The sequence below is a fragment of the Crinia signifera genome, chromosome 6 (genome assembly GCF_055691185.1).
Source record: "Crinia signifera chromosome 6, ASM5569118v1, whole genome shotgun sequence".
In the NCBI taxonomy this organism is placed as follows: Eukaryota; Metazoa; Chordata; class Amphibia; order Anura; family Myobatrachidae; genus Crinia; species Crinia signifera.
In genome coordinates this window covers 59,189,650-59,215,866 of record NC_139222.1, presented here as the reverse complement: position 1 = coordinate 59,215,866, position 26,217 = coordinate 59,189,650, and the positions used below count along the sequence as shown (strand labels likewise).

The following is a 26,217-nucleotide window of genomic DNA, read 5'->3' as shown; positions in this document are numbered from 1 at the left end:
GTGTCTGTTTGACCTCTTCCAAATGTCTGTACTGGCAATAAAAAGAAAAAGTTTCCAATTTAAATAGCTAGAGAATAAAAACAATTTGCCTGTAATGTGAAAAAACCTACAGCACCTGGTGTTCCCATGTGGTCTCCCACCCAAGTACTAACCAGGCCCATCACTGCTTAGCTTCCAAGATCAGATGAGATTGGGCCTATCCAATGTGGTATGGCTGTAGGTGAGATACAGGCACTTTTTTGCCCTCTTCTACTTCTATCACCAGGTAAGCTAATAAAAAAGTTTCCTAACTGTATTGGCTTACTGAAAAAAATCATGTGTTGGTAATGTAAAAAGACCTACAGGACATGATATTAGCAGGGGGTCTTAAATTAAACTACTAAAGAGGCTCAACACTGTTTAGCTGCCAAAAGCAGTTGGAATTGGGCCTAAACAGTTTGGTAAGTCTTTAGGTGATGGCTATTGTGTCTGTTTGACCTCTTCCAAATGTCTGTGCTGGCAATAAAAAGAAAAAGTTTCCTATTTAAATAGCTAGAGAATAAAATAATTTGCCAGTAATGTGAAAAAACCTACAGCACCTGGTGTTCCCATGTGGTCTCCCACCCAAGTACTAACCAGGCCCAACACTGCTTAGCTTCCAAGATCAGACGAGATTGGGCCTATCCAATGTGGTATGGCTGTAGGTGAGTTAAAGGCACTTTTTTGCCCTCTTCTACTTCTATCACCAGGTAAGCTAATACAAAAGTTTCCTAACTGTATTGGCTTACTGAAAAAAATCATGTGTTGGTAATGTAAAAAGACCTACAGGACATGATATTAGCAGGGGGGTCTTAAATTAAACTACAAAAGAGGCTCAACACTGTTTAGCTGCCAAAAGCAGTTGGAATTGGGCCTAAACAGTGTGGTAAGTCTTTAGGTGATGGCTATTGTGTCTGTTTGACCTCTTCCAAATGTCTGTACTGGCAATAAAAAGAAAAAGTTTCCAATTTAAATAGCTAGAGAATAAAAACAATTTGCCTGTAATGTGAAAAAACCTACAGCACCTGGTGTTCCCAAGTGGTCTCCCACCCAAGTACTAACCAGGCTCAACACTGCTTAGCTTCCAAGATCAGACGAGATTGGGCCTATCCAATGTGGTATGGCTGTAGGTGAGATACAGGCACTTTTTTGCCCTCTTCTACTTCTATCACCAGGTAAGCTAATACAAAAGTTTCCTAACTGTATTGGCTTACTGAAAAAATTCATGTGTTGGTAATGTAAAAAGACCTACAGGACATGATATTAGCAAGGGGTCTTAAATTAAACTACAAAAAAAGCTCAACACTGTTTAGCTGCCAAAAGTAGTTGGAATTGAGCCTAAACAGTGTGGTAAGTCTTTAGGTGATGGCTATTGTGTCTGTTTGACCTCTTCCAAATGTCTGTGCTGGCAATAAAAAGAAAAAGTTTCCAATTTAAATAGCTAGAGAATAAAAACAATTTGCCAGTAATGTGAAAAAACCTACAGCACCTGGTGTTCCCAGGTGGTCTACCACCCAAGTACTAACCAGGCCCAACACTGCTTAGCTTCCAAGATCAGACGAGATTGGGCCTATCCATTGTGGTATGGCTGTAGGTGAGATACAGGCACTTTTTTGCCCTCTTCTACTTCTATCACCAGGTAAGCTAATAAAAAAGTTTCCTAACTGTATTGGCTTACTTAAAAAAAATCATGTGTTGGTAATGTAAAAAGACCTACAGGACATGATATTAGCAGGGGGTCTTAAATTAAACTACTAAACAGGCTCAACACTGTTTAGCTGCCAAAAGCAGTTGGAATTGGGCCTAAACAGTGTGGTAAGTCTTTAGGTGATGGCTATTGTGTCTGTTTGACCTCTTCCAAATGTCTGTACTGGCAATAAAAAGAAAAAGTTTCCAATTTAAATAGCTAGAGAATAAAAACAATTTGCCTGTAATGTGAAAAAACCTACAGCACCTGGTGTTCCCATGTGGTCTCCCACCCAAGTACTAACCAGGCCCAACACTGCTTAGCTTCCAAGATCAGACGAGATTGGGCATATCCAATGTGGTATGGCTGTAGGTGAGATACAGGCACTTTTTTGCCCTCTTCTACTTCTATCACCAGGTAAGCTAATAAAAAAGTTTCCTAACTGTATTGGCTTACTGAAAAAAATCATGTGTTGGTAATGTAAAAAGACCTACAGGACATGATATTAGCAGGGGGTCTTAAATTAAACTACTAAAGAGGCTCAACACTGTTTAGCTGCCAAAAGCAGTTGGAATTGGGCCTAAACAGTGTGGTAAGTCTTTAGGTGATGGCTATTGTGTCTGTTTGACCTCTTCCAAATGTCTGTACTGGCAATAAAAAGAAAAAGTTTCCAATTTAAATAGCTAGAGAATAAAAACAATTTGCCAGTAATGTGAAAAAAACTACAGCACCTGGTGTTCCCATGTCGTCTCCCACCCAAGTACTAACCAGCCCCAACACTGCTTAGCTTCCAAGATCAGACGAGATTGGGCCTATCCAATGTGGTATGGCTGTAGGTGAGATACAGGCACTTTTTTACCCTCTTCTACTTCTATCACCAGGTAAGCTAATACAAAAGTTTCCTAACTGTATTGGCTTAATGAAAAAAATCATGTGTTGGTAATGTAAAAAGACCTACAGGACATGATATTAGCAGGGGGTCTTAAATTAAACTACAAAAGAGGCTCAACACTGTTTAGCTGCCAAAAGCAGTTGGAATTGAGCCTAAACAATGTGGTAAGTCTTTAGGTGATGGCTATTGTGTCTGTTTGACCTCTTCCAAATGTCTGTGCTGGCAATAAAAAGAAAAAGTTTCCAATATAAATAGCTAGAGAATAAAAACAATTTGCCAGTAATGTGAAAAAACCTACAGCACCTGGTGTTCCCATGTGGTCTCCCACCTAAGTACTAACCAGGCCCAACACTGCTAAGCTTCCAAGATCAGACGAGATTGGGCCTATCCAATGTGGTATGGCTGTAGGTGAGATACAGGCACTTTTTTGCCCTCTTCTACTTCTATCACCTGGTAAGCTTATAAAAAAGTTTCCTAACTGTATTGGCTTACTGAAAAAAATCATGTGTTGGTAATGTAAAAAGACCTACAGGACATGATATTAGCAGGGGGTCTTAAATTAAACTACTAAACAGGCTCAACACTGTTTAGCTGCCAAAAGCAGTTGGAATTGAGCCTAAACAGTGTGGTAAGTCTTTAGGTGATGGCTATTGTGTCTGTTTGACCTCTTCCAAATGTCTGTGCTGGCAATAAAAAGAAAAAGTTTCCAAAATAAATAGCTAGAGAATAAAAACAATTTGCCAGTAATGTGAAAAAACCTACAGCACCTGGTTTTCCCAGGTGGTCTCCCACCCAAGTACTAACCAGGCCCAACACTGCTTAGCTTCCAAGATCAGACGAGATTGGGCCTATCCAATGTGGTATGGCTGTAGGTGAGATACAGGCACTTTTTTGCCCTCTTCTACTTCTATCACCAGGTAAGCTAATACAAAAGTTTCCTAACTGTATTGGCTTACTGAAAAAAATCATGTGTTGATAATGTAAAAAGACCTACAGGACATGATATTAGCAGGGGGTCTTAAATTAAACTACAAAAGAGGCTCAACACTGTTTAGCTGCCAAAAGTAGTTGGAATTGAGCCTAAACAGTGTGGTAAGTCTTTAGGTGATGGCTATTGTGTCTGTTTGACCTCTTCCAAATGTCTGTACTGGCAATAAAAAGAAAAAAGTTTCCAATTTAAATAGCTAGAGAATAAAAACAATTTGCCAGTAATGTGAAAAAACCTACAGCACCTGGTGTTCCCATGTGGTCTCCCACCTAAGCACTAACCAGGCCCAACACCGCTTAGCTTCCAAGATCAGACGACATTGGGCCTACTCAATGTGGTATGGCTGCAGGTGAGATACAGGCACTTTTTTGCCCTCTTCTACTTCTATCACCTGGTAAGCTAATAAAAAAGTTTCCTAACTGTATTGGCTTACTGAAAAAAATCATGTGTTGGTAATGTAAAAAGACCTGCAGGACATGATATTAGCAGGGGGGTCTTAAATTAAACTACTAAAGAGGCTCAACACTGTTAAGCTGCCAAAAGCAGTTGGAATTGGGCCTAAACAGTGTGGTAAGTCTTTAGGTGATGGCTATTGTGTCTGTTTGACCTCTTCCAAATGTCTGTGCTGGCAATAAAAAGAAATAGTTTCCAATTTAAATAGCTAGAGAATAAAAACAATTTGCCTGTAATGTGAAAAAACCTACAGCACCTGGTGTTCCCAGGTGGTCTCCCACCCAAGTACTAACCAGGCCCAACACTGCTTAGCTTCCAAGATCAGACAAGATTGGGCCTATCCAATGTGGTATAGCTGTAGATGAAATGCAGGCACTTTTTTGCCCTCTTCTACTTCTATCACAAGGTAAGCTAATAAAAAAGTTTCCTAACTGTATTGGCTTACTGAAAAAAATCATGTGTTGGTAATGTAAAAAGACCTACAGGACATGATATTAGCAGGGGGTCTTAAATTAAACTACTAAAGAGGCTCAACACTGTTTAGCTGCCAAAAGCAGTTGGAATTGGGCCTAAACAGTGTGGTAAGTCTTTAGGTGATGGCTATTGTGTCTGTTTGACCTCTTCCAAATGTCTGTGCTGGCAATAAAAAGAAAAAGTTTCCTATTTAAATAGCTAGAGAATAAAAACAATTTGCCAGTAATGTGAAAAAACCTACAGCACCTGGTGTTCCCATGTGGTCTCCCACCCAAGTACTAACCAGGCCCAACACTGCTTAGCTTCCAAGATCAGACGAGATTGGGCCTATCCAACGTGGTATGGCTGTAGGTGAGCTAAAGGCACTTTTTTGCCCTCTTCTACTTCTATCACCAGGTAAGCTAATACAAAAGTTTCCTAATTGTATTGGCTTACTGAAAAAAATCATGTGTTGGTAATGTAAAAAGACCTACAGGACATGATATTAGCAGGGGGTCTTAAATTAAACTACAAAAGAGGCTCAACACTGTTTAGCTGCCAAAAGCAGTTGGAATTGAGCCTAAACAGTGTGGTAAGTCTTTAGGTGATGGCTATTGTGTCTGTTTGACCTCTTCCAAATGTCTGTGCTGGCAATAAAAAGAAAAAGTTTCCAATATAAATAGCTAGAGAATAAAAACAATTTGCCTGTAATGTGAAAAAACCTACAGCACCTGGTGTTCCCAGGTGGTCTCCCACCCAAGTACTAACCAGGCCCAACACTGCTTAGCTTCCAAGATCAGACGAGATTGGGCCTATCCAATGTGGTATGGCTGTAGGTGAGTTAAAGCCACTTTTTTGCCCTCTTCTACTTCTATCACCAGGTAAGCTAATACAAAAGTTTCCTAACTGTATTGGTTTACTGAAAAAAATCATGTGTTGGTAATGTAAAAAGACCTACAGGACATGACATTAGCAGGGGGTCTTAAATTAAACTACAAAAGAGGCTCCACACTGTTTAGCTGCCAAAAGCAGTTGTAATTGAGCCTAAACAGTGTGGTAAGTCTTTAGGTGATGGCTATTGTGTCTGTTTGACCGCTTCCAAATGTCTGTGCTGGCAATAAAAAGAAAAAGTTTCCAATTTAAATAGCTAGAGAATAAAAACAATTTGCCTGTAATGTGAAAAAACCTACAGCACCTGGTGTTCCCATGTGGTCTCCCACCCAAGTACTAACCAGGCCCAACACTGCTTAGCTTCCAATATCAGACGAGATTGGGCCTATCCAATGTGGTATGGCTGTAGGTGAAATACAGGCACTTTTTTTCCCTCTTCTACTTCTATCACCAGGTAAGCTTATAAAAAAGTTTCCTAACTGTATTGGCTTACTGAAAAAAAATCATGTGTTGGTAATGTAAAAAGACCTACAGGACATGATATTAGCAGGGGGTCTTAAATTAAACTACTAAAGAGGCTCAACACTGTTTAGCTGCCAAAAGCAGTTGGAATTGGGCCTAAACAGTGTGGTAAGTCTTTAGGTGATGGCTATTGTGTTTGTTTGACCTCTTCCAAATGTCTGTGCTGGCAATAAAAAGAAAAAGTTTCCTATTTAAATAGCTAGAGAATAAAAATAATTTGCCAGTAATGTGAAAAAACCTACAGCACCTGGTGTTCCCATGTGGTCTCCCACCCAAGTACTAACCAGGCCCAACACTGCTTAGCTTCCAAGATCAGACGAGATTGGGCCTATCCAATGTGGTATGGCTGTAGGTGAGTTAAAGGCACTTTTTTGCCCTCTTCTACTTCTATCACCAGGTAAGCTAATACAAAAGTTTCCTAACTGTATTGGCTTACTGAAAAAAATCATGTGTTGGTAATGTAAAAAGACCTACAGGACATGATATTAGCAGGGGGGTCTTAAATTAAACTACAAAAGAGGCTCAACACTGTTTAGCTGCCAAAAGCAGTTGGAATTGGGCCTAAACAGTGTGGTAAGTCTTTAGGTGATGGCTATTGTGTCTGTTTGACCTCTTCCAAATGTCTGTACTGGCAATAAAAAGAAAAAGTTTCCAATTTAAATAGCTAGAGAATAAGAAACAATTTGCCAGTAATGTGAAAAAACCTACAGCACCTGGTGTTCCCAAGTGGTCTCCCACCCAAGTACTAACCAGGCTCAACACTGCTTAGCTTCCAAGATCAGACGAGATTGGGCCTATCCAATGTGGTATGGCTGTAGGTGAGATACAGGCACTTTTTTGCCCTCTTCTACTTCTATCACCAGGTAAGCTAATACAAAAGTTTCCTAACTGTATTGGCTTACTGAAAAAAATCATGTGTTGGTAATGTAAAAAAGACCTACAGGACATGATATTAGCAAGGGGTCTTAAATTAAACTACAAAAGAGGCTCAACACTGTTTAGCTGCCAAAAGCAGTTGGAATTGAGCCTAAACAGTGTGGTAAGTCTTTAGGTGATGGCTATTGTGTCTGTTTGACCTCTTCCAAATGTCTGTGCTGGCAATAAAAAGAAAAAGTTTCCAATTTAAATAGCTAGAGAATAAAAACAATTTGCCAGTAATGTGAAAAAACCTACAGCACCTGGTGTTCCCAGGTGGTCTCCCACCCAAGTACTAACCAGGCCCAACACTGCTTAGCTTCCAAGATCAGACGAGATTAGGCCTATCCATTGTGGTATGGCTGTAGGTGAGATACAGGCACTTTTTTGCCCTCTTCTACTTCTATCACCAGGTAAGCTAATAAAAAAGTTTCCTAACTGTATTGGCTTACTGAAAAAAATCATGTGTTGGTAATGTAAAAAGACCTACAGGACATGATATTAGCAGGGGGGTCTTAAATTAAACTACAAAAGAGGCTCAACACTGTTTAGCTGCCAAAAGCAGTTGGAATTGGGCCTAAACAGTGTGGTAAGTCTTTAGGTGATGGCTATTGTGTCTGTTTGACCTCTTCCAAATGTCTGTACTGGCAATAAAAAGAAAAAGTTTCCAATTTAAATAGCTAGAGAATAAAAAACAATTTGCCAGTAATGTGAAAAAACCTACAGCACCTGGTGTTCCCAAGTGGTCTCCCACCCAAGTACTAACCAGGCTCAACACTGCTTAGCTTCCAAGATCAGACGAGATTGGGCCTATCCAATGTGGTATGGCTGTAGGTGAGATACAGGCACTTTTTTGCCCTCTTCTACTTCTATCACCAGGTAAGCTAATACAAAAGTTTCCTAACTGTATTGGCTTACTGAAAAAAATCATGTGTTGGTAATGTAAAAAAGACCTACAGGACATGATATTAGCAAGGGGTCTTAAATTAAACTACAAAAGAGGCTCAACACTGTTTAGCTGCCAAAAGCAGTTGGAATTGAGCCTAAACAGTGTGGTAAGTCTTTAGGTGATGGCTATTGTGTCTGTTTGACCTCTTCCAAATGTCTGTGCTGGCAATAAAAAGAAAAAGTTTCCAATATAAATAGCTAGAGAATAAAAACAATTTGCCAGTAATGTGAAAAAACCTACAGCACCTGGTGTTCCCAGGTGGTCTCCCACCCAAGTACTAACCAGGCCCAACACTGCTTAGCTTCCAAGATCAGACGAGATTAGGCCTATCCATTGTGGTATGGCTGTAGGTGAGATACAGGCACTTTTTTGCCCTCTTCTACTTCTATCACCAGGTAAGCTAATAAAAAAGTTTCCTAACTGTATTGGCTTACTTAAAAAAAATCATGTGTTGGTAATGTAAAAAGACCTACAGGACATGATATTAGCAGGGGGTCTTAAATTAAACTACTAAACAGGCTCAACACTGTTTAGCTGCCAAAAGCAGTTGGAATTGGGCCTAAACAGTGTGGTAAGTCTTTAGGTGATGGCTATTGTGTCTGTTTGACCTCTTCCAAATGTCTGTACTGGCAATAAAAAGAAAAAGTTTCCAATTTAAATAGCTAGAGAATAAAAACAATTTGCCTGTAATGTGAAAAAACCTACAGCACCTGGTGTTCCCATGTGGTCTCCCACCCAAGTACTAACCCGGCCCAACACTGCTTAGCTTCCAAGATCAGACGAGATTGGGCATATCCAATGTGGTATGGCTGTAGGTGAGATACAGGCACTTTTTTGCCCTCTTCTACTTCTATCACCAGGTAAGCTAATAAAAAAGTTTCCTAACTGTATTGGCTTACTGAAAAAAATCATGTGTTGGTAATGTAAAAAGACCTACAGGACATGATATTAGCAGGGGGTCTTAAATTAAACTACTAAAGAGGCTCAACACTGTTTAGCTGCCAAAAGCAGTTGGAATTGGGCCTAAACAGTGTGGTAAGTCTTTAGGTGATGGCTATTGTGTCTGTTTGACCTCTTCCAAATGTCTGTACTGGCAATAAAAAGAAAAAGTTTCCAATTTAAATAGCTAGAGAATAAAAACAATTTGCCAGTAATGTGAAAAAAACTACAGCACCTGGTGTTCCCATGTGGTCTCCCACCCAAGTACTAACCAGGCCCAACACTGCTTAGCTTCCAAGATCAGACGAGATTGGGCCTATCCAATGTGGTATGGCTGTAGGTGAGATACAGGCACTTTTTTGCCCTCTTCTACTTCTATCACCAGGTAAGCTAATACAAAAGTTTCCTAACTGTATTGGCTTAATGAAAAAAATCATGTGTTGGTAATGTAAAAAGACCTACAGGACATGATATTAGCAGGGGGTCTTAAATTAAACTACAAAAGAGGCTCAACACTGTTAAGCTGCCAAAAGCAGTTGGAATTGGGCCTAAACAGTGTGGTAAGTCTTTAGGTGATGGCTATTGTGTCTGTTTGACCTCTTCCAAATGTCTGTGCTGGCAATAAAAAGAAATAGTTTCCAATTTAAATAGCTAGAGAATAAAAACAATTTGCCTGTAATGTGAAAAAACCTACAACACCTGGTGTTCCCAGGTGGTCTCCCACCCAAGTACTAACCATGCCCAACACTGCTTAGCTTCCAAGATCAGACGAGATTGGGCCTATCCAATGTGGTATAGCTGTAGATGAAATGCAGGCACTTTTTTGCCCTCTTCTACTTCTATCACCAGGTAAGCTAATAAAAAAGTTTCCTAACTGTATTGGCTTACTGAAAAAAATCATGTGTTGGTAATGTAAAAAGACCTACAGGACATGATATTAGCAGGGGGTCTTAAATTAAACTACTAAAGAGGCTCAACACTGTTTAGCTGCCAAAAGCAGTTGGAATTGGGCCTAAACAGTGTGGTAAGTCTTTAGGTGATGGCTATTGTGTCTGTTTGACCTCTTCCAAATGTCTGTGCTGGCAATAAAAAGAAAAAGTTTCCTATTTAAATAGCTAGAGAATAAAAACAATTTGCCAGTAATGTGAAAAAACCTACAGCACCTGGTGTTCCCATGTGGTCTCCCACCCAAGTACTAACCAGGCCCAACACTGCTTAGCTTCCAAGATCAGACGAGATTGGGCCTATCCAACGTGGTATGGCTGTAGGTGAGCTAAAGGCACTTTTTTGCCCTCTTCTACTTCTATCACCAGGTAAGCTAATACAAAAGTTTCCTAATTGTATTGGCTTACTGAAAAAAATCATGTGTTGGTAATGTAAAAAGACCTACAGGACATGATATTAGCAGGGGGTCTTAAATTAAACTACAAAAGAGGCTTAACACTGTTTAGCTGCCAAAAGCAGTTGGAATTGAGCCTAAACAGTGAGGTAAGTCTTTAGGTGATGGCTATTGTGTCTGTTTGACCTCTTCCAAATGTCTGTGCTGGCAATAAAAAGAAAAAGTTTCCAATATAAATAGCTAGAGAATAAAAACAATTTGCCTGTAATGTGAAAAAACCTACAGCACCTGGTGTTCCCAGGTGGTCTCCCACCCAAGTACTAACCAGGCCCAACACTGCTTAGCTTCCAAGATCAGACGAGATTGGGCCTATCCAATGTGGTATGGCTGTAGGTGAGTTAAAGCCACTTTTTTGCCCTCTTCTACTTCTATCACCAGGTAAGCTAATACAAAAGTTTCCTAACTGTATTGGCTTACTGAAAAAAATCATGTGTTGGTAATGTAAAAAGACCTACAGGACATGATATTAGCAGGGGGTCTTAAATTAAACTACAAAAGAGGCTCAACACTGTTTAGCTGCCAAAAGCAGTTGGAATTGAGCCTAAACAGTGTGGTAAGTCTTTAGGTGATGGATATTGTGTCTGTTTGACCTCTTCCAAATGTCTGTGCTGGCAATAAAAATAAAAAAGTTTCCAATATAAATAGCTAGAGAATAAAAACAATTTGCCAGTAATGTGAAAAAACCTACAGCACCTGGTGTTCCCATGTGGTCTCCCACCCAAGTACTAACCAGGCCCAACACTGCTTAGCTTCGAAGATCAGACGAGATTGGGCATATCCACTGTGGTATGGCTGTAGGTGAGTTAAAGGCACTTTTTTGCCCTCTTCTACTTCTATCACCAGGTAAGCTAATACAAAAGTTTCCTAACTGTATTGGTTTACTGAAAAAAATCATGTGTTGGTAATGTAAAAAGACCTACAGGACATGACATTAGCAGGGGGTCTTAAATTAAACTACAAAAGAGGCTCAACACTGTTTAGCTGCCAAAAGCAGTTGTAATTGAGCCTAAACAGTGTGGTAAGTCTTTAGGTGATGGCTATTGTGTCTGTTTGACCTCTTCCAAATGTCTGTGCTGGCAATAAAAAGAAAAAGTTTCCTATTTAAATAGCTAGAGAATAAAAACAATTTGCCAGTAATGTGAAAAAACCTACAGCACCTGGTGTTCCCATGTGGTCTCCCACCCAAGTACTAACCAGGCCCAACACTGCTTAGCTTCCAAGATCAAACGAGATTGGGCCTATCCAATGTGGTATGGCTGTAGGTTAGTTAAAGCCACTTTTTTGCCCTCTTCTACTTCTATCACCAGGTAAGCTAATACAAAAGTTTCCTAACTGTATTGGCTTACTGAAAAAAATCATGTGTTGGTAATGTAAAAAGACCTAAAGGACATGATATTAGCAGGGGGACTTAAATTAAACTACAAAAGAGGCTCAACACTGTTTAGCTGCCAAAAGCAGTTGGAATTGAGCCTAAACAGTGTGGTAAGTCTTTAGGTGATGGCTATTGTGTCTGTTTGACCTCTTCCAAATGTCTGTGCTGGCAATAAAAAGAAAAAGTTTCCAATATAAATAGCTAGAGAATAATAACAATTTGCCAGTAATGTGAAAAAACGTACAGCACCTGGTGTTCCCATGTGGTCTCCCACCCAAGTACTAACCAGGCCCAACACTGCTTAGCTTCCAAGGTCAGACGAGAGTGGGCCTATCCAATGTGGTATGGCTGTAGGTGAGTTAAAGCCACTTTTTTGCCCTCTTCTACTTCTATCACCAGGTAAGCTAATACAAAAGTTTCCTAACTGTATTGGCTTACTGAAAAAAATCATGTGTTGGTAATGTAAAAAGACCTACAGGACATGATATTAGCAGGGGGTCTTAAATTAAACTTCAAAAGAGGCTCAACACTGTTTAGCTGCCAAAAGCAGTTGGAATTGAGCCTAAACAGTGTGGTAAGTCTTTAGGTGATGGCTATTGTGTCTGTTTGACCTCTTCCAAATGTCTGTGCTGGCAATAAAAATAAAAAAGTTTCCAATATAAATAGCTAGAGAATAAAAACAATTTGCCAGTAATGTGAAAAAACCTACAGCACCTGGTGTTCCCATGTGGTCTCCCACCCAAGTACTAACCAGGCCCAACACTGCTTAGCTTCGAAGATCAGACGAGATTGGGCCTATCTAATGTGGTATGGCTGTAGGTGAGTTAAAGGCACTTTTTTACCCTCTTCTACTTCTATCACCAGGTAAGCTAATACAAAAGTTTCCTAACTGTATTGGCTTACTGAAAAAAATCATGTGTTGGTAATGTAAAAAGACCTACAGGACATGATATTATCAGGGGGTCTTAAATTAAACTACAAAAGAGGCTCAACACTGTTTAGCTGCCAAAAGCAGTTGGAATTGAGCCTAAACAGTGTGGTAAGTCTTTAGGTGATGGCTATTGTGTCTGTTTGACCTCTTCCAAATGTCTGTGCTGGCAATAAAAATAAAAAGTTTCCAATATAAATAGCTAGAGAATAAAAACAATTTGCCAGTAATGTGAAAAAACCTACAGCACCTGGTGTTCCCATGTGGTCTCCACCCAAGTACTAACCAGGCCCAACACTGCTTAGCTTCCAAGATCAGACGAGATTGGGCCTATCCAATGTGGTATGGCTGTAGGTGAGTTAAAGGCACTTTTTTGCCCTCTTCTACTTCTATCACCAGGTAGGCTAATACAAAAGTTTCCTAACTGTATTGGCTTACTGAAAAAAATCATGTGTTGGTAATGTAAAAAGACCTACAGGACATGATATTAGCAGGGGGTCTTAAATTAAACTACAAAAGAGGCTCAACACTGTTTAGCTGCCAAAAGCAGTTGTAATTGAGCCTAAACAGTGTGGTAAGTCTTTAGGTGATGGCTATTGTGTCTGTTTGACCTCTTCCAAATGTCTGTGCTGGCAATAAAAAGAAAAAGTTTCCAATATAAATAGCTAGAGAATAAAAACAATTTGCCTGTAATGTGAAAAAACCTACAGCACCTGGTGTTCCCATGTGGTCTCCCACCCAAGTACTAACCAGGCCCAACACTGCTTAGCTTCCAAGATCAGACGAGATTGGGCCTATCCAATGTGGTATGGCTGTAGGTGAGTTAAAGACACTTTTTTGCCCTCTTCTACTTCTATCACCAGGTAAGCTAATACAAAAGTTTCCTAACTGTATTGGCTTACTGAAAAAAATCATGTGTTGGTAATGTAAAAAGACCTACAGGACATGATATTAGCAGGGGGTCTTAAATTAAACTACAAAAGAGGCTCAACACTGTTTAGCTGCCAAAAGCAGTTGGAATTGAGCCTAAACAGTGTGGTAAGTCTTTAGGTGATGGCTATTGTGTCTGTTTGACCTCTTCCAAATGTCTGTGCTGGCAATAAAAATAAAAAAGTTTCCAATATAAATAGCTAGAGAATAAAAACAATTTGCCAGTAATGTGAAAAAACCTACAGCACCTGGTGTTCCCATGTGGTCTCCCACCCAAGTACTAACCAGGCCCAACACTGCTTAGCTTCGAAGATCAGACGAGATTGGGACTATCCAATGTGGTATGGCTGTAGGTGAGTTAAAGGCACTTTTTTGCCCTCTTCTACTTCTATCACCAGGTAAGCTAATACAAAAGTTTCCTAACTGTATTGGCTTACTGAAAAAAATCATGTGTTGGTAATGTAAAAAGACCTACAGGACATGATATTAGCAGGGGGTCTTAAATTAAACTACAAAAGAGGCTCAACACTGTTTAGCTGCCAAAAGCAGTTGTAATTGAGCCTAAACAGTGTGGTAAGTCTTTAGGTGATGGCTATTGTGTCTGTTTGACCTCTTCCAAATGTCTGTGCTGGCAATAAAAAGAAAAAGTTTCCAATTTAAATAGCTAGAGAATAAAAACAATTTGCCTGTAATGTGAAAAAAACCTACAGCACCTGGTGTTCCCATGTGGTCTCCCACCCAAGTACTAACCAGGCCCAACACTGCTTAGCTTCCAAGATCAGACGAAATTGGGCCTATCCAATGTGGTATGGCTGAAGGTGAAATACAGGCACTTTTTTTCCCTCTTCTACTTCTATCACCAGGTAAGCTTATAAAAAAGTTTCCTAACTGTATTGGCTTACTGAAAAAAATCATGTGTTGGTAATGTAAAAAGACCTACAGGACATGATATTAGCAGGGGGTCTTAAATTAAACTACTAAAGAGGCTCAACCAGTGGCGGAACTTGTGAGTGGTGGGCCCAGGTGCAAAAGTACAATTTGGGCCCCACAACAGTGGGTGATAGAGGTACAAGCTGCTGGTTTAGGCAGTAGTGGGCCCCTTAGTCCTCAGGGGCCCCGGTGCAATGCACCTGCTGCACCAATGGTAGTTCCGCCTCTGGGCTCAACACTGTTTAGCTGCCAAAAGCAGTTGGAATTGGGCCTAAACAGTGTGGTAAGTCTTTAGGTGATGGCTATTGTGTTTGTTTGACCTCTTCCAAATGTCTGTGCTGGCAATAAAAAGAAAAAGTTTCCTATTTAAATAGCTAGAGAATAAAAACAATTTGCCAGTAATGTGAAAAAACCTACAGCACCTGGTGTTCCCATGTGGTCTCCCACCCAAGTACTAACCAGGCCCAACACTGCTTAGCTTCCAAGATCAGACGAGATTGGGCCTATCCAATGTGGTATAGCTGTAGGTGAGATACACACACTTTTTTGCACTCTTCTACTTCTATCACCAGGTAAGCTAATACAAAAGTTTCCTAACTGTATTGGCTTACTGAAAAAAATCATGTGTTGGTAATGTAAAAAGACCTACAGGACATGATATTAGCAGGGGGTCTTAAATTAAACTACTAAAGAGGCTCAACACTGTTTAGCTGCCAAAAACAGTTGGAATTGGGCCTAAACAGTGTGGTAAGTCTTTAGGTGATGGCTATTGTGTCTGTTTGACCTCTTCCAAATGTCTGTGCTGGCAATAAAAAGAAAAAGTTTCCAATTTAAATAGCTAGAGAATAAAAACAATTTGCCAGTAATGTGAAAAAACCTACAGCACCTGGTGTTCCCATGTGGTCTCCCACCCAAGTACTAACCAGGCCCAACACTGCTAAGCTTCAAAGATCAGACGAGATTGGGCCTATCCAATGTGGTATGGCTGTAGGTGAGATACAGGCACTTTTTTGCCCTCTTCTACTTCTATCACAAGGTAAGCTAATAAAAAAGTTTCCTAACTGTATTGGCTTACTTAAAAAAAATCATGTGTTGGTAATGTAAAAAGACCTACAGGACATGATATTAGCAGGGGGTCTTAAATTAAACTACTAAACAGGCTCAACACTGTTTAGCTGCCAAAAGCAGTTGGAATTGAGCCTAAACAGTGTGGTAAGTCTTTAGGTGATGGCTATTGTGTCTGTTTGACCTCTTCCAAATGTCTGTGCTGGCAATAAAACGAAAAAGTTTCCAATATAAATAGCTAGAGAATAAAAACAATTTGCCTGTAATGTGAAAAAACCTACAGCACCTGGTGTTCCCATGTTGTCTCCCACCCAAGTACTAACCAGGCCCAACACTGCTTAGCTTCCAAGATCAGACGAGATTGGGCCTATCCAATGTGGTAGGGCTGTAGGTGAGATACAGGCACTTTTTTGCCCTCTTCTACTTCTATCACCAGGTAAGCTAATATAAAAGTTTCCTAACTGTATTGGCTTACTAAAAAAAATCATGTGTTGGTAATGTAAAAAGACCTACAGGACATGATATTAGCAGGGGGTCTTAAATGAAACTACAAAAGAGGCTCAACACTGTTTAGCTGCCAAAAGCAGTTGGAATTGAGCCTAAACAGTGTGGTAAGTCTTTAGGTGATGGCTATTGTGTCTGTTTGACCTCTTCCAAATGTCTGTACTGGCAATAAAAATAAAAAGTTTCCAATTTAAATAGCTAGAGAATAAAAACAATTTTCCTGTAATGTGAAAAAACCTACAGCACCTGGTGTTCCCATGTGGTCTCCCACCCAAGTACTAACCAGGCCCAACACTGCTAAGCTTCAAAGATCAGACGAGATTGGGCCTATCCAATGTGGTATGGCTGTAGGTGAGATACAGGCACTTTTTTGCCCTCTTCTACTTCTATCACCAGGTAAGCTAATAAAAAAGTTTCCTAACTGTATTGGCTTACTGAAAAAAATCATGTGTTGGTAATGTAAAAAGACCTACAGGACATGATATTAGCAGGGGGTCTTAAATTAAACTACTAAACAGGCTCAACACTGTTTAGCTGCCAAAAGCAGTTGGAATTGGGCCTAAACAGTGTGGTAAGTCTTTAGGTGATGGCTATTGTGTCTGTTTGACCTCTTCCAAATGTCTGTACTGGCAATAAAAATAAAAAGTTTCCAATTTAAATAGCTAGAGAATAAAAACAATTTTCCTGTAATGTGAAAAAACCTACAGCACCTGGTGTTCCCATGTGGTCTCCCACCCAAGTACTAACCAGGCCCAACACTGCTAAGCTTCAAAGATCAGACGAGATTGGGCCTATCCAATGTGGTATGGCTGTAGGTGAGATACAGGCACTTTTTTGCCCTCTTCTACTTCTATCACCAGGTAAGCTAATAAAAAAGTTTCCTAACTGTATTGGCTTACTGAAAAAAATCATGTGTTGGTAATGTAAAAAGACCTACAGGACATGATATTAGCAGGGGGTCTTAAATTAAACTACTAAAGAGGCTCAACACTGTTTAGCTGCCAAAAGCAGTTGGAATTGGGCCTAAACAGTGTGGTAAGTCTTTAGGTGAATGGCTATTGTGTCTGTTTGACCTCTTCCAAATGTCTGTACTGGCAATAAAAAGAAAAAGTTTCCAATTTAAATAGCTAGAGAATAAAAACAATTTGTCAGTAATGTGAAAAAACCTACAGCACCTGGTGTTCCCATGTGGTCTCCCACCCAAGTACTAACCAGGCCCAACACTGCTTAGCTTCCAACATCAGACGAGATTGGGCCTATCCAATGTGGTATGGCTGTAGGTGAGATAAAGGCACTTTTTTGCCCTCTTCTACTTCTATCACCAGGTAAGCTAATACAAAAGTTTCCTAACTGTATTGGCTTACTGAAAAAAATCATGTGTTGGTAATGTAAAAAGACCTACAGGACATGATATTAGCAGGGGGTCTTAAATTAAACTACTAAAGAGGCTCAACACTGTTTAGCTGCCAAAAGCAGTTGGAATTGGGCCTAAACAGTGTGGTAAGTCTTTAGGTGATGGCTATTGTGTCTGTTTGACCTCTTCCAAATGTCTGTACTGGCAATAAAAAGAAAAAGTTTCCAATTTAAATAGCTAGAGAATAAAAACAATTTGCCTGTAATGTGAAAAACCCTACAGCACCTGGTGTTCCCATGTGGTCTCCCACCCAAGTACTAACCAGGCCCAACACTGCTTAGCTTCCAAGATCAGACGAGATTGGGCCTATCCAATGTGGTATGGCTGTAGGTTAGATACAGGCACTTTTTTGCCCTCTTCTACTTCTATCACCAGGTAAGCTAATAAAAAAGTTTCCTAACTGTATTGGCTTACTGAAAAAAATCATGTGTTGGTAATGTAAAAAGACCTACAGGACATGATATTAGCAGGGGGTCTTAAATTAAACTACTAAAGAGGCTCAACACTGTTTAGCTGTCAAAAGCAGTTGGAATTGGGCCTAAACAGTGTGGTAAGTCTTGAGGTGATGGCTATTGTGTCTGTTTGACCTCTTCCAAATGTCTGTACTGGCAATAAAAAGAAAAAGTTTCCAATTTAAATAGCTAGAGAATAAAAACAATTTGCCAGTAATGTGAAAAAACCTACAGCACCTGGTGTTCCCATGTGGTCTCCCACCCAAGTACTAACCAGGCCCAACACTGCTTAGCTTCCAAGATCAGACGAGATTGGGCCTATCCAATGTGGTATGGCTGTAGGTGAGTTAAAAGCACTTTTTTGCCCTCTTCTACTTCTATCACCTGGTAAGCTAATACAAAAGTTTCCTAACTGTATTGGCTTACTGAAAAAAATCATGTGTTGGTAATGTAAAAAGACCTACAGGACATGATATTAGCAGGGGGTCTTAAATTAAACTACAAAAGAGGCTCAACACTGTTTAGCTGCCAAAAGCAGTTGGAATTGAGCCTAAACAGTGTGGTAAGTCTTTAGGTGATGGCTATTGTGTCTGTTTGACCTCTTCCAAATGTCTGTGCTGGCAATAAAAAGAAAAAGTTTCCAATATAAATAGCTAGAGAATAAAAACAATTTGCCAGTAATGTGAAAAACCTACAGCACCTGGTAATCCCAGGTGGTCTCCCACCCAAGTACTAACCAGGCCCAACACTGCTTAGCTTCCAAGATCAGACGAGATTGGGCCTATCCAATGTGGTATGGCTGTAGGTGAGATACAGGCACTTTTTTGTTCTCTTCTACTTCTATCACCAGGTAAGCTAATACAAAAGTTTCCTAACTGTATTGGCTTACTAAAAAAAATCATGTGTTGGTAATGTAAAAAGACCTACAGGACATGATATTGGCAGGGGGGCTTAAATTAAACTACAAAAGAGGCTCAACACTGTTTAGCTGCCAAAAGCAGTTGGAATTGAGCCTAAACAGTGTGGTAAGTCTTTAGGTGATGGCTATTGTGTCTGTTTGACCTCTTCCAAATGTCTGTGCTGGCAATAAAAAGAAAAAGTTTCCAATATAAATAGCTAGAGAATAAAAACAATTTGCCAGTAATGTGAAGAAACCTACAGCACCTGGTGTTCCCAGGTGGTCTCCCACCCAAGTACTAACCAGGCCCAACACTGCTTAGCTTCCAAGATCAGACGAGATTGGGCCTATCCAATGTGGTATGGCTGTAGGTGAGATACAGGCACTTTTTTGCCCTCTTCTACTTCTATCACCAGGTAAGCTAATAAAAAAGTTTCCTAACTGTATTGGCTTACTGAAAAAAATCATGTGTTGGTAATGTAAAAAGACCTACAGGACATGATATTAGCAGGGGGTCTTAAATTAAACTACTAAACAGGCTCAACACTGTTTAGCTGCCAAAAGCAGTTGGAATTGGGCCTAAACAGTGTGGTAAGTCTTTAGGTGATGGCTATTGTGTCTGTTTGACCTCTTCCAAATGTCTGTACTGGCAATAAAAAGAAAAAGTTTCCAATTTAAATAGCTAGAGAATAAAAACAATTTGCCTGTAATGTGAAAAAACCTACAGCACCTGGTGTTCCCATGTGGTCTCCCACCCAAGTACTAACCAGGCCCAACACTGCTAAGCTTCCAAGATCAGACGAGATTGGGCCTATCCAATGTGGTATGGCTGTAGGTGAGATACAGGCAATTTTTTGCCCTCTTCTACTTCTATCACCAGGTAAGCTAATTAAAAAAGTTTCCTAACTATATTGGCTTAATGAAAACAATCATGTGTTGGTAATGTAAAAAGACCTACAGGACATTATATTAGCAGGGGGTCTTAAATTAAATTACTAAATAGGCTCAACACTGTTTAGCTGCCAAAAGCAGTTGGAATTGGGCCTAAACAGTGTGGTAAGTCTTTAGGTGATGGCTATTGTGTCTGTTTGACCTCTTCCAAATGTCAGTGCTGGCAATAAAAAGAAAAAGTTTCCAATTTAAATAGCTAGAGAATAAAAACAATTTGCCAGTAATGTGAAAAAACCTACAGCACCTGGTGTTCCCATGTGGTCTCCCACCCAAGTACTAACCAGGCCCAACACTGCTTAACTTCCAAGATCAGACGAGATTGGGCCTATCCAATGTGGTATGGCTGTAGGTGAGATACAGGCACTTTTTTGCCCTCTTCTGCTTCTATCACCAGGTAAGCTAATAAAAAAGTTTCCTAACTGTATTGGATTACTGAAAAAAATCAAGTGTTGGTAATGTAAAAAGACCTACAGGACATGATATTAGCAATTTGATATTAGCATGATATTAGCATGATATTAACAATTTGCAAGTAATGTGAAAAAACCTACAGCACCTGGTGTTTCCATGTGGTCTCCCACCCAAGTACTAACCAGGCCCAACACTGCTTAGCTTCCATGAGTTAGCAGGTTATTGGGGAAGTAAGTCCTGATATTTTTGGAGGTTGCAGGGGCCACTACACCATTCAAAATAGGCAGGCTTTAGCATATGCAGTTAGGCCCTGTAGGTTGATTTTAGCTAAAAAGTGCCCCAAACACTCAAACAGGCTTGTATCTGGGAAGGGAAAATATGGCAAACATGACTTAGACACCAAATAAAGCACTGTATGCCATGTTTCCAAATTTTTATGCACAGTGGTTACAGCATGAAGCGAATGCATATGAATAAACAAAAGTACATTGCATTAAACAAGTCCAATGAGCGTCCCAAAATGGCCGGCCTGCCTGCTTTCATCCATCAATTGTTCTATATTTTTCATTACCCAATGAGCTGAGGTGGAATCTTAGCCAGTGGTACCATCAGGGAGGTGTGTAAAGCACTTTAGGCTAGACAGCCAATCAGCTGCCAGCTTCCATCTGTCAATCAAATACAGCAGCAATTTGAAAGCTGCCCATTGATCAGCAGGCCCTTCATGACATCACAGACAGACCCTCAGAACTATCTGTGCATGTCTAATGGCTGGCTGTCAGTTGGGCGGGTGGGTGGCAGAGGGAGGGGATGTCTGTCTCGTTCTCCTGAAAATTGCGTTTTTTCTGCGTTTACGGGAAAAGTTGAGGTCCGACGCGCAAAACTGGGGTATCGTAGAAATCACCTTTTAAAGACGCACATTTCTGGCGCCCCAAAAATGGGGATTTCAAATGAGAAATGAGTCCAATGAACAAAATAGGGTGAATAAGTATGTAATTCAGGGGTGAGTTAGCAGGTTATTGGGGAAGTAAGTCCTGATATTTTTGGAGGTTGCAGGGGCCACTAGACCATTCAAAATAGGCAGGCTTTACCATATGCAGTTAGGCCCCGTAGGATGATTTTAGCTAAAAAGTGCCCCAAACACTCAAACGGGCTAGTATCTGGGAAGGAAAAACATGGGAAACATGACTTAGACACCAAATGATACACTGTATGCCATGTTTCCAAATTTTTATGCACAGTGGTTACAGCATGAAGCGAATGCATGTGAATATACAAAGGTGCATTGCATTAAACAAGTCCACTGACCATCCCAAAATGGCCGGCCTGCCTGCTTTCATCCATCAATTGTTCTAAATTTTTCATTACTCAATGAGCTGAGGTGGAGTCTTAGCCAGTGGTACCATCAGGGAGGTGTGTAAAGCACTTTAGGCTAGACAGCCAATCAGCTGCCAGCTTCCATCTGTCAATCGAATACAGCAGCCAATCAGAAAGCTGCCCATTGATCAGCAGGCCCTTTATGACATCACAGACAGACCCTCAGAACTATCTGTGCATGTCTAATGGCTGGCTGTCAGTTGGGCGGGTGGGTGGCAGAGGGAGGGGATGTCTGTCTCGTTTCTCCTGAAAATTGCGTTTTTTCTGCGTTTACGGGAAAAGTTGAGGTCTGACGCGCAAAAGTGGGGTATCGTAGAAATCACCTTTTAAAGACGCACATTTCTGGCCCCCCAAAAATAGGCATTTCAAATGAGAAATGAGTCCAATGAACAAATAGGGTGAATAAGTATGTATTTCAGGGGTGAGTTAGCAGGTTATTGGGGAAGTAAGTCCTAATATTTTTGGAGGTTGCAGGGGCCACTACACCATTCAAAATAGGCATTCTTTAGCATATGCAGTTAGGCCCTGTAGGATGATTTTAGCTAAAAAGTGTCCCAAACACTCAAACGGGCTTGTATCTGGGAAGGGAAAATATGGGAAACATGACTTAGACACCAAATGATACACTGTATGCCATGTTTCCAAATTTTTATGCACAGTGGTTACAGCATGAAGCGAATGCATGTGAAAATACAAAGGTGCATTGCATTAAACAAGTCCAATGAGCGTCCCAAAATGGCCGGCCTGCCTGCTTTCATCCATCAATTGTTCTATATTTTTCATTACCCAATGAGCTGAGGTGGAGTCTTAGCCAGTGGTATCATCAGGGAGGTGTGTAAAGCACTTTAGGCTAGACAGCCAATCAGCTGCCAGCTTCCATCTGTCAATCAAATACAGCAGCCAATTTGAAAGCTGCCCATTGATCAGCAGGCCCTTTATGACATCACAGACAGACCCTCAGAACTATCTGTGCATGTCTAATGGCTGGCTGTCAGTTGGGCGGGTGGGTGGCAGAGGGAGGGGATGTCTGTCTCGTTTCTCCTGAAAATTGCGGTTTTTCTGCGTTTACGGGAAAAGTTGAGGTCCGACGCGCAAAAGTGGGGTATCGTAGAAATCACCTTTTAAAGACGCAGATTTCTGGCCCCCCAAAAACTGGCATTTTAAATGAGAAATGAGTCCAATTAACAAAATAGGGTGAATAAGTATGTATTTCAGGGGTGAGTTAGCAGGTTATTGGGGAAGTAAGTCCTGATATTTTTGGAGGTTGCAGGGGCCACTAGACCATTCAAAATAGGCAGGCTTTAGCATATGCAGTTAGGCCCCGTAGGAGGATTTTAGCTAAAAAGTGCTCCAAACACTCAAATGGCTAGTATCTGGGAAGGAAAAACATGGGAAACATGATTTAGACACCAAATGATACACTGTATGCCATGTTTCCAAATTTTTATGCACAGTGGTTACAGCATGAAGCGAATGCATGTGAAAATACAAAGGTGCATTGCATTAAACAAGTCCAATGAGCGTCCCAAAATGGCCGGCCTGCCTGCCTTCATCCATCAATTGTTCTAAATTTTTCATTACCCAATGAGCTGAGGTGGAGTCTTAGCCAGTGGTACCATCAGGGAGGTGTGTAAAGCACTTTAGGCTAGACAGCCAATCAGCTGCCAGCTTCCATCTGTCAATCAAATACAGCAGCCAATCAGAAAGCTGCCCATTGATCAGCAGGCCCTTTATGACATCACAGACAGACCCTCAGAACTATCTGTGCATGTCTAATGGCTGGCTGTAAGTTGGGCGGGTGGGTGGCAGAGGGAGGGGATGTCTGTCTCGTTTCTCCTGAAAATTGCGGTTTTTCTGCGTTTACGGGAAAAGTTGAGGTCCGACGCGCAAAAGTGGGGTATCGTAGAAATCACCTTTTAACCCCTTCCCAACATTTGACGTACATTTACGTCATGGCCGGGATGTACTTCCCGACGCATGGCATAAATGTACGTCATGGCTTTAAACTGTCACCGCGTCTATAGACGCGGTGACAGTTTAAACATGTCTGCTGTCCCTGACAGCAGACATGTCCCTGCATGCCCAGGGGGGGTGGCGATGCCTCCCCCCCGTCGGCGATCGCTGTGATTGGCTGTTCAAATGTGAACAGCCAATTACAGCGTTTTCTGTGTACCGGCGAATAACGTTCGCCGGTGACACAGGGATCGGTGGTGATTGGTGCTGTAAAGTACAGCACCAATCACCACGGGGTGTAAGGGTGACACTGGTGTCACCCCACCTCACCCCACCCGCCCCCAAAGGCCGTGATTGGTCTGTCGGACCGATGGACCAATCACAGCCATGGAGGGTGATTTAAACTAACGGTGACTGCACTGCAGACGCCATTCCGGTCTGGAATTGCGTGCAGTGCGGTCACCGTGCCTATCTGCCGTGATATACTGACCTGATCCTTGCAAATACTTACCTGATCACCTGATCACTGCTTGTAGCGTGCTGGATGCTTCCTGGATCTGACTTCTTGTGACTTCCTGTGTTGTGCTGCTGCTGCTGCATTGTGATAGAGTTATAGATAGAGAGATAGAGAGAGATAGAGAGAGATAGAGAGAGATAGTGACAGAGAGTGCTATATTTTGTGTCTGCTGCCCCCCCTTTTGTGCTGATCAGTATAAATTAACTGATCAGCAACTTTTTGGGGGTGCAGTGCTGCTGCTGCAGTGCCATAGAGTGATAGATAGTGAGAGATAGAGAGATAGAGAGAGATAGTGACAGAGAGTGATAGAGAGTGCTATATTTTGTGTCTGCTACCCCCCTTTTGTGCTAATCAGTATATCTGTGCTGAACAGCAACTTTTTGGGGGTGCAAGGGCTTTTTTTATATATATATAACTGTCAGTGCTGCTGCTGCAGTGTCATAGAGTGATAGATAGTGATAGATAGTGAGAGATAGAGAGATAGAGAGAGATAGTGACAGAGAGTGATAGAGAATGCTATATTTTGTGTCTGCTACCCCCCCTTTTGTGCTGATCAGTATATCTGTGCTGATCAGCAACTTTTTGGGGGTGCAGGGTTTTTTTTTTTATATATACCTGTCAGTTGCTGCCAGTTGCACTGTCAGTTGCACCAAAGGTTGTGCACCTGCTGCCCCTCACTGGTAATCAGCGTCGCATCACTGATCACCTTTTTTTTTTTTTTTTGAGGGTGCTGTGGGGTCTTTTTTTAATTTTTTTTTTTACACACACTGTGATTTTGTGGGTGTCCTGTGGCCACTGTGCGCTGATCAGTGACGTACATCACTGATCAGCTTTTTCGGCACAGGGTTGATCTATTTTTTTTTTTTTTGATCAAATTCCTGTTGCCTTTGAGCGCTGTTCAGTGACGGACGTTACTGACCAACATCTGTGCTCAATTTTTGGCGCAGGACCTTTTTTTTTTTTTTTTTTTCTGCACTACATACACACTACACACTACATACCCCCCCGGGTTGAAATAAAGTTTGTACCCCCCCTACACTATACACGTGTTGAAACATTTAACTACCAGAAACACAAAAATAAAAATGGCATCCCAAATGTCATCCCAAATGTCATCCCAGTCATCCAGAAGAATGTATTCAGCGGAGGAGGCATATGCCATGCTTGCCTCTGACTCTGACACAGCCAGTGAGGCAAGCGGGGAATTTGAAGGATTCATCTTAAGCTCCTCTTCCTCCTCTAGTGATGAGGGACCCCCTCAAAGACGCCTCCGTAGAGCAGCTGAGACCCCCCCCCAATAATTGATCTTGTATGGACCCCACCACCAGACAATTTTGAGCCCCAGGTTCCTGAGTTTTTGGCCATCCCAGGAATCCAATTTGATTCCACAGGTCTCAGAGAAATTGACTTTTTCAAATTATTTTTCTCTGATGATTTTATAAATTTAATGGTGGACCAAACTAATTTATATGCACAGCAGTTTATTGCTCAAAACCCCACGTCATCATTTGCTAGGTGGACCCCTGTAGATGCAGTAGAGATGATGACGTTTTGGGGTCTGGTGTTTCATATGGGCATAGTAAAAAAGCCAGAAATTAGGCAATATTGGAGTACAGATGTTCTGTACAGCACCCCACTTTACCGTATGGCCATGACCCGGACTCGTTTTGAGTTAATCCTTAAATTTTTGCATTACAACGATAATGCACAGTGCCCACCCAGAGATGATCCCACCTTTGACCGGCTATTCAAAGTCAGGCCGGTCATTGATCATTTCAGTGCCAAATTTCCAGAGACGTACATCCCAGATAAATTCATTTGCATAGACGAGTCCCTTATACATTTTAAAGGAAGGGTTAAATTCCGCCAGTACCTTCCCAGTAAGAGGGCAAGGTATGGCATAAAAATGTATAAGCTGTGTGAAAGCACCTCAGGGTACACTCACAGGTTTAGGGTATATAAAGGGAAGGATTCAAGAATTGAACCGCCAGAATGCCCCCCCTCCCTCGTAGGTGTTAGTGGAAAAATTGTCTGGGATTTAGTGCACCTCTTCCTGGATAAAGGTTATCACCTCTATGTGGATAACTTTTACACTAGCATCCCCCTGTTTAAGGCCCTTGGTTCAAGAGGTACAGCAGCTTGCGGTACTGTGCGCAAGAACCAAAGAGGCCTCCCAAAAACGCACATTGCCCAAGTAATGAGAAGGGGTGAAAGCAGGGGAATATGCACCGAAAATATGTTGTTGGTCAAATATAAGGACAAGAGGGATGTCCTTATACTGACAACAATTCACGGAGACAGTACCACCTCCGTCCCTGTACGAGGTACCAGTACCCACACCTCAAAACCTAATTGTATCCTGGATTACAATAAGTACATGGGCGGAGTGGATCTTTCAGATCAGGTACTGAA

The 26,217-nt window shown here is 41.2% G+C and overlaps 34 non-coding genes and 9 pseudogenes across 34 annotated transcripts; all 43 read right to left on the bottom strand.

The window, feature by feature from the left end:
• Positions 1-103: 103 nt before the first annotated feature.
• On the bottom strand, positions 104-222 carry LOC146013999 (5S ribosomal RNA). Its single transcript, XR_014446959.1, has one exon. It is a non-coding gene; the product is annotated as a 5S ribosomal RNA (ribosomal RNA).
• A 344-nt stretch (positions 223-566) lies between these two features.
• LOC146013078 (5S ribosomal RNA) lies at positions 567-685 on the bottom strand. Its single transcript, XR_014446064.1, has one exon. It is a non-coding gene; the product is annotated as a 5S ribosomal RNA (ribosomal RNA).
• A 346-nt stretch (positions 686-1,031) lies between these two features.
• Positions 1,032-1,150, bottom strand: LOC146016427 (5S ribosomal RNA). The gene has a single exon (XR_014449319.1). It is a non-coding gene; the product is annotated as a 5S ribosomal RNA (ribosomal RNA).
• A 345-nt stretch (positions 1,151-1,495) lies between these two features.
• Positions 1,496-1,614, bottom strand: LOC146016063 (5S ribosomal RNA). Its single transcript, XR_014448965.1, has one exon. It is a non-coding gene; the product is annotated as a 5S ribosomal RNA (ribosomal RNA).
• Positions 1,615-1,960: 346 nt separating this feature from the next.
• Positions 1,961-2,079, bottom strand: LOC146013093 (5S ribosomal RNA). Its single transcript, XR_014446078.1, has one exon. It is a non-coding gene; the product is annotated as a 5S ribosomal RNA (ribosomal RNA).
• A 345-nt stretch (positions 2,080-2,424) lies between these two features.
• On the bottom strand, positions 2,425-2,543 carry LOC146011340 (5S ribosomal RNA; annotated as a pseudogene).
• Positions 2,544-2,888: 345 nt separating this feature from the next.
• Positions 2,889-3,007, bottom strand: LOC146016916 (5S ribosomal RNA). Its single transcript, XR_014449795.1, has one exon. It is a non-coding gene; the product is annotated as a 5S ribosomal RNA (ribosomal RNA).
• Positions 3,008-3,352: 345 nt separating this feature from the next.
• LOC146013429 (5S ribosomal RNA) lies at positions 3,353-3,471 on the bottom strand. The gene has a single exon (XR_014446405.1). It is a non-coding gene; the product is annotated as a 5S ribosomal RNA (ribosomal RNA).
• Positions 3,472-3,817: 346 nt separating this feature from the next.
• On the bottom strand, positions 3,818-3,936 carry LOC146011465 (5S ribosomal RNA; annotated as a pseudogene).
• A 346-nt stretch (positions 3,937-4,282) lies between these two features.
• Positions 4,283-4,401, bottom strand: LOC146017078 (5S ribosomal RNA). The gene has a single exon (XR_014449952.1). It is a non-coding gene; the product is annotated as a 5S ribosomal RNA (ribosomal RNA).
• Positions 4,402-4,746: 345 nt separating this feature from the next.
• On the bottom strand, positions 4,747-4,865 carry LOC146014303 (5S ribosomal RNA). The gene has a single exon (XR_014447252.1). It is a non-coding gene; the product is annotated as a 5S ribosomal RNA (ribosomal RNA).
• A 345-nt stretch (positions 4,866-5,210) lies between these two features.
• Positions 5,211-5,329, bottom strand: LOC146014420 (5S ribosomal RNA). Its single transcript, XR_014447376.1, has one exon. It is a non-coding gene; the product is annotated as a 5S ribosomal RNA (ribosomal RNA).
• Positions 5,330-5,674: 345 nt separating this feature from the next.
• LOC146016067 (5S ribosomal RNA) lies at positions 5,675-5,793 on the bottom strand. The gene has a single exon (XR_014448969.1). It is a non-coding gene; the product is annotated as a 5S ribosomal RNA (ribosomal RNA).
• Positions 5,794-6,139: 346 nt separating this feature from the next.
• On the bottom strand, positions 6,140-6,258 carry LOC146013077 (5S ribosomal RNA). The gene has a single exon (XR_014446063.1). It is a non-coding gene; the product is annotated as a 5S ribosomal RNA (ribosomal RNA).
• A 347-nt stretch (positions 6,259-6,605) lies between these two features.
• On the bottom strand, positions 6,606-6,724 carry LOC146016426 (5S ribosomal RNA). The gene has a single exon (XR_014449318.1). It is a non-coding gene; the product is annotated as a 5S ribosomal RNA (ribosomal RNA).
• Positions 6,725-7,070: 346 nt separating this feature from the next.
• On the bottom strand, positions 7,071-7,189 carry LOC146015760 (5S ribosomal RNA). The gene has a single exon (XR_014448671.1). It is a non-coding gene; the product is annotated as a 5S ribosomal RNA (ribosomal RNA).
• Positions 7,190-7,536: 347 nt separating this feature from the next.
• Positions 7,537-7,655, bottom strand: LOC146016425 (5S ribosomal RNA). The gene has a single exon (XR_014449317.1). It is a non-coding gene; the product is annotated as a 5S ribosomal RNA (ribosomal RNA).
• Positions 7,656-8,001: 346 nt separating this feature from the next.
• Positions 8,002-8,120, bottom strand: LOC146015759 (5S ribosomal RNA). Its single transcript, XR_014448670.1, has one exon. It is a non-coding gene; the product is annotated as a 5S ribosomal RNA (ribosomal RNA).
• Positions 8,121-8,466: 346 nt separating this feature from the next.
• Positions 8,467-8,585, bottom strand: LOC146017074 (5S ribosomal RNA). Its single transcript, XR_014449948.1, has one exon. It is a non-coding gene; the product is annotated as a 5S ribosomal RNA (ribosomal RNA).
• Positions 8,586-8,930: 345 nt separating this feature from the next.
• On the bottom strand, positions 8,931-9,049 carry LOC146014832 (5S ribosomal RNA). The gene has a single exon (XR_014447774.1). It is a non-coding gene; the product is annotated as a 5S ribosomal RNA (ribosomal RNA).
• A 345-nt stretch (positions 9,050-9,394) lies between these two features.
• On the bottom strand, positions 9,395-9,513 carry LOC146010651 (5S ribosomal RNA; annotated as a pseudogene).
• A 345-nt stretch (positions 9,514-9,858) lies between these two features.
• On the bottom strand, positions 9,859-9,977 carry LOC146014302 (5S ribosomal RNA). Its single transcript, XR_014447251.1, has one exon. It is a non-coding gene; the product is annotated as a 5S ribosomal RNA (ribosomal RNA).
• Positions 9,978-10,322: 345 nt separating this feature from the next.
• On the bottom strand, positions 10,323-10,441 carry LOC146014409 (5S ribosomal RNA). Its single transcript, XR_014447365.1, has one exon. It is a non-coding gene; the product is annotated as a 5S ribosomal RNA (ribosomal RNA).
• Positions 10,442-10,787: 346 nt separating this feature from the next.
• LOC146016261 (5S ribosomal RNA) lies at positions 10,788-10,906 on the bottom strand. The gene has a single exon (XR_014449157.1). It is a non-coding gene; the product is annotated as a 5S ribosomal RNA (ribosomal RNA).
• A 345-nt stretch (positions 10,907-11,251) lies between these two features.
• Positions 11,252-11,370, bottom strand: LOC146014120 (5S ribosomal RNA). The gene has a single exon (XR_014447075.1). It is a non-coding gene; the product is annotated as a 5S ribosomal RNA (ribosomal RNA).
• A 345-nt stretch (positions 11,371-11,715) lies between these two features.
• On the bottom strand, positions 11,716-11,834 carry LOC146011005 (5S ribosomal RNA; annotated as a pseudogene).
• A 346-nt stretch (positions 11,835-12,180) lies between these two features.
• On the bottom strand, positions 12,181-12,299 carry LOC146010552 (5S ribosomal RNA; annotated as a pseudogene).
• A 345-nt stretch (positions 12,300-12,644) lies between these two features.
• Positions 12,645-12,762, bottom strand: LOC146017275 (5S ribosomal RNA). Its single transcript, XR_014450151.1, has one exon. It is a non-coding gene; the product is annotated as a 5S ribosomal RNA (ribosomal RNA).
• Positions 12,763-13,107: 345 nt separating this feature from the next.
• Positions 13,108-13,226, bottom strand: LOC146013076 (5S ribosomal RNA). The gene has a single exon (XR_014446062.1). It is a non-coding gene; the product is annotated as a 5S ribosomal RNA (ribosomal RNA).
• Positions 13,227-13,572: 346 nt separating this feature from the next.
• LOC146016647 (5S ribosomal RNA) lies at positions 13,573-13,691 on the bottom strand. Its single transcript, XR_014449531.1, has one exon. It is a non-coding gene; the product is annotated as a 5S ribosomal RNA (ribosomal RNA).
• A 346-nt stretch (positions 13,692-14,037) lies between these two features.
• Positions 14,038-14,156, bottom strand: LOC146016828 (5S ribosomal RNA). The gene has a single exon (XR_014449709.1). It is a non-coding gene; the product is annotated as a 5S ribosomal RNA (ribosomal RNA).
• Positions 14,157-14,676: 520 nt separating this feature from the next.
• LOC146014452 (5S ribosomal RNA) lies at positions 14,677-14,795 on the bottom strand. The gene has a single exon (XR_014447405.1). It is a non-coding gene; the product is annotated as a 5S ribosomal RNA (ribosomal RNA).
• Positions 14,796-15,140: 345 nt separating this feature from the next.
• On the bottom strand, positions 15,141-15,259 carry LOC146010695 (5S ribosomal RNA; annotated as a pseudogene).
• Positions 15,260-15,605: 346 nt separating this feature from the next.
• On the bottom strand, positions 15,606-15,724 carry LOC146010753 (5S ribosomal RNA; annotated as a pseudogene).
• A 345-nt stretch (positions 15,725-16,069) lies between these two features.
• Positions 16,070-16,188, bottom strand: LOC146010694 (5S ribosomal RNA; annotated as a pseudogene).
• Positions 16,189-16,533: 345 nt separating this feature from the next.
• On the bottom strand, positions 16,534-16,652 carry LOC146010693 (5S ribosomal RNA; annotated as a pseudogene).
• Positions 16,653-16,998: 346 nt separating this feature from the next.
• Positions 16,999-17,117, bottom strand: LOC146016632 (5S ribosomal RNA). Its single transcript, XR_014449516.1, has one exon. It is a non-coding gene; the product is annotated as a 5S ribosomal RNA (ribosomal RNA).
• Positions 17,118-17,462: 345 nt separating this feature from the next.
• Positions 17,463-17,581, bottom strand: LOC146015252 (5S ribosomal RNA). Its single transcript, XR_014448179.1, has one exon. It is a non-coding gene; the product is annotated as a 5S ribosomal RNA (ribosomal RNA).
• Positions 17,582-17,926: 345 nt separating this feature from the next.
• Positions 17,927-18,045, bottom strand: LOC146013074 (5S ribosomal RNA). Its single transcript, XR_014446060.1, has one exon. It is a non-coding gene; the product is annotated as a 5S ribosomal RNA (ribosomal RNA).
• A 344-nt stretch (positions 18,046-18,389) lies between these two features.
• Positions 18,390-18,508, bottom strand: LOC146016029 (5S ribosomal RNA). Its single transcript, XR_014448932.1, has one exon. It is a non-coding gene; the product is annotated as a 5S ribosomal RNA (ribosomal RNA).
• Positions 18,509-18,853: 345 nt separating this feature from the next.
• On the bottom strand, positions 18,854-18,972 carry LOC146014397 (5S ribosomal RNA). The gene has a single exon (XR_014447354.1). It is a non-coding gene; the product is annotated as a 5S ribosomal RNA (ribosomal RNA).
• Positions 18,973-19,317: 345 nt separating this feature from the next.
• LOC146016488 (5S ribosomal RNA) lies at positions 19,318-19,436 on the bottom strand. The gene has a single exon (XR_014449379.1). It is a non-coding gene; the product is annotated as a 5S ribosomal RNA (ribosomal RNA).
• Positions 19,437-19,782: 346 nt separating this feature from the next.
• On the bottom strand, positions 19,783-19,901 carry LOC146011110 (5S ribosomal RNA). Its single transcript, XR_014444905.1, has one exon. It is a non-coding gene; the product is annotated as a 5S ribosomal RNA (ribosomal RNA).
• Positions 19,902-26,217: the final 6,316 nt, after the last annotated feature.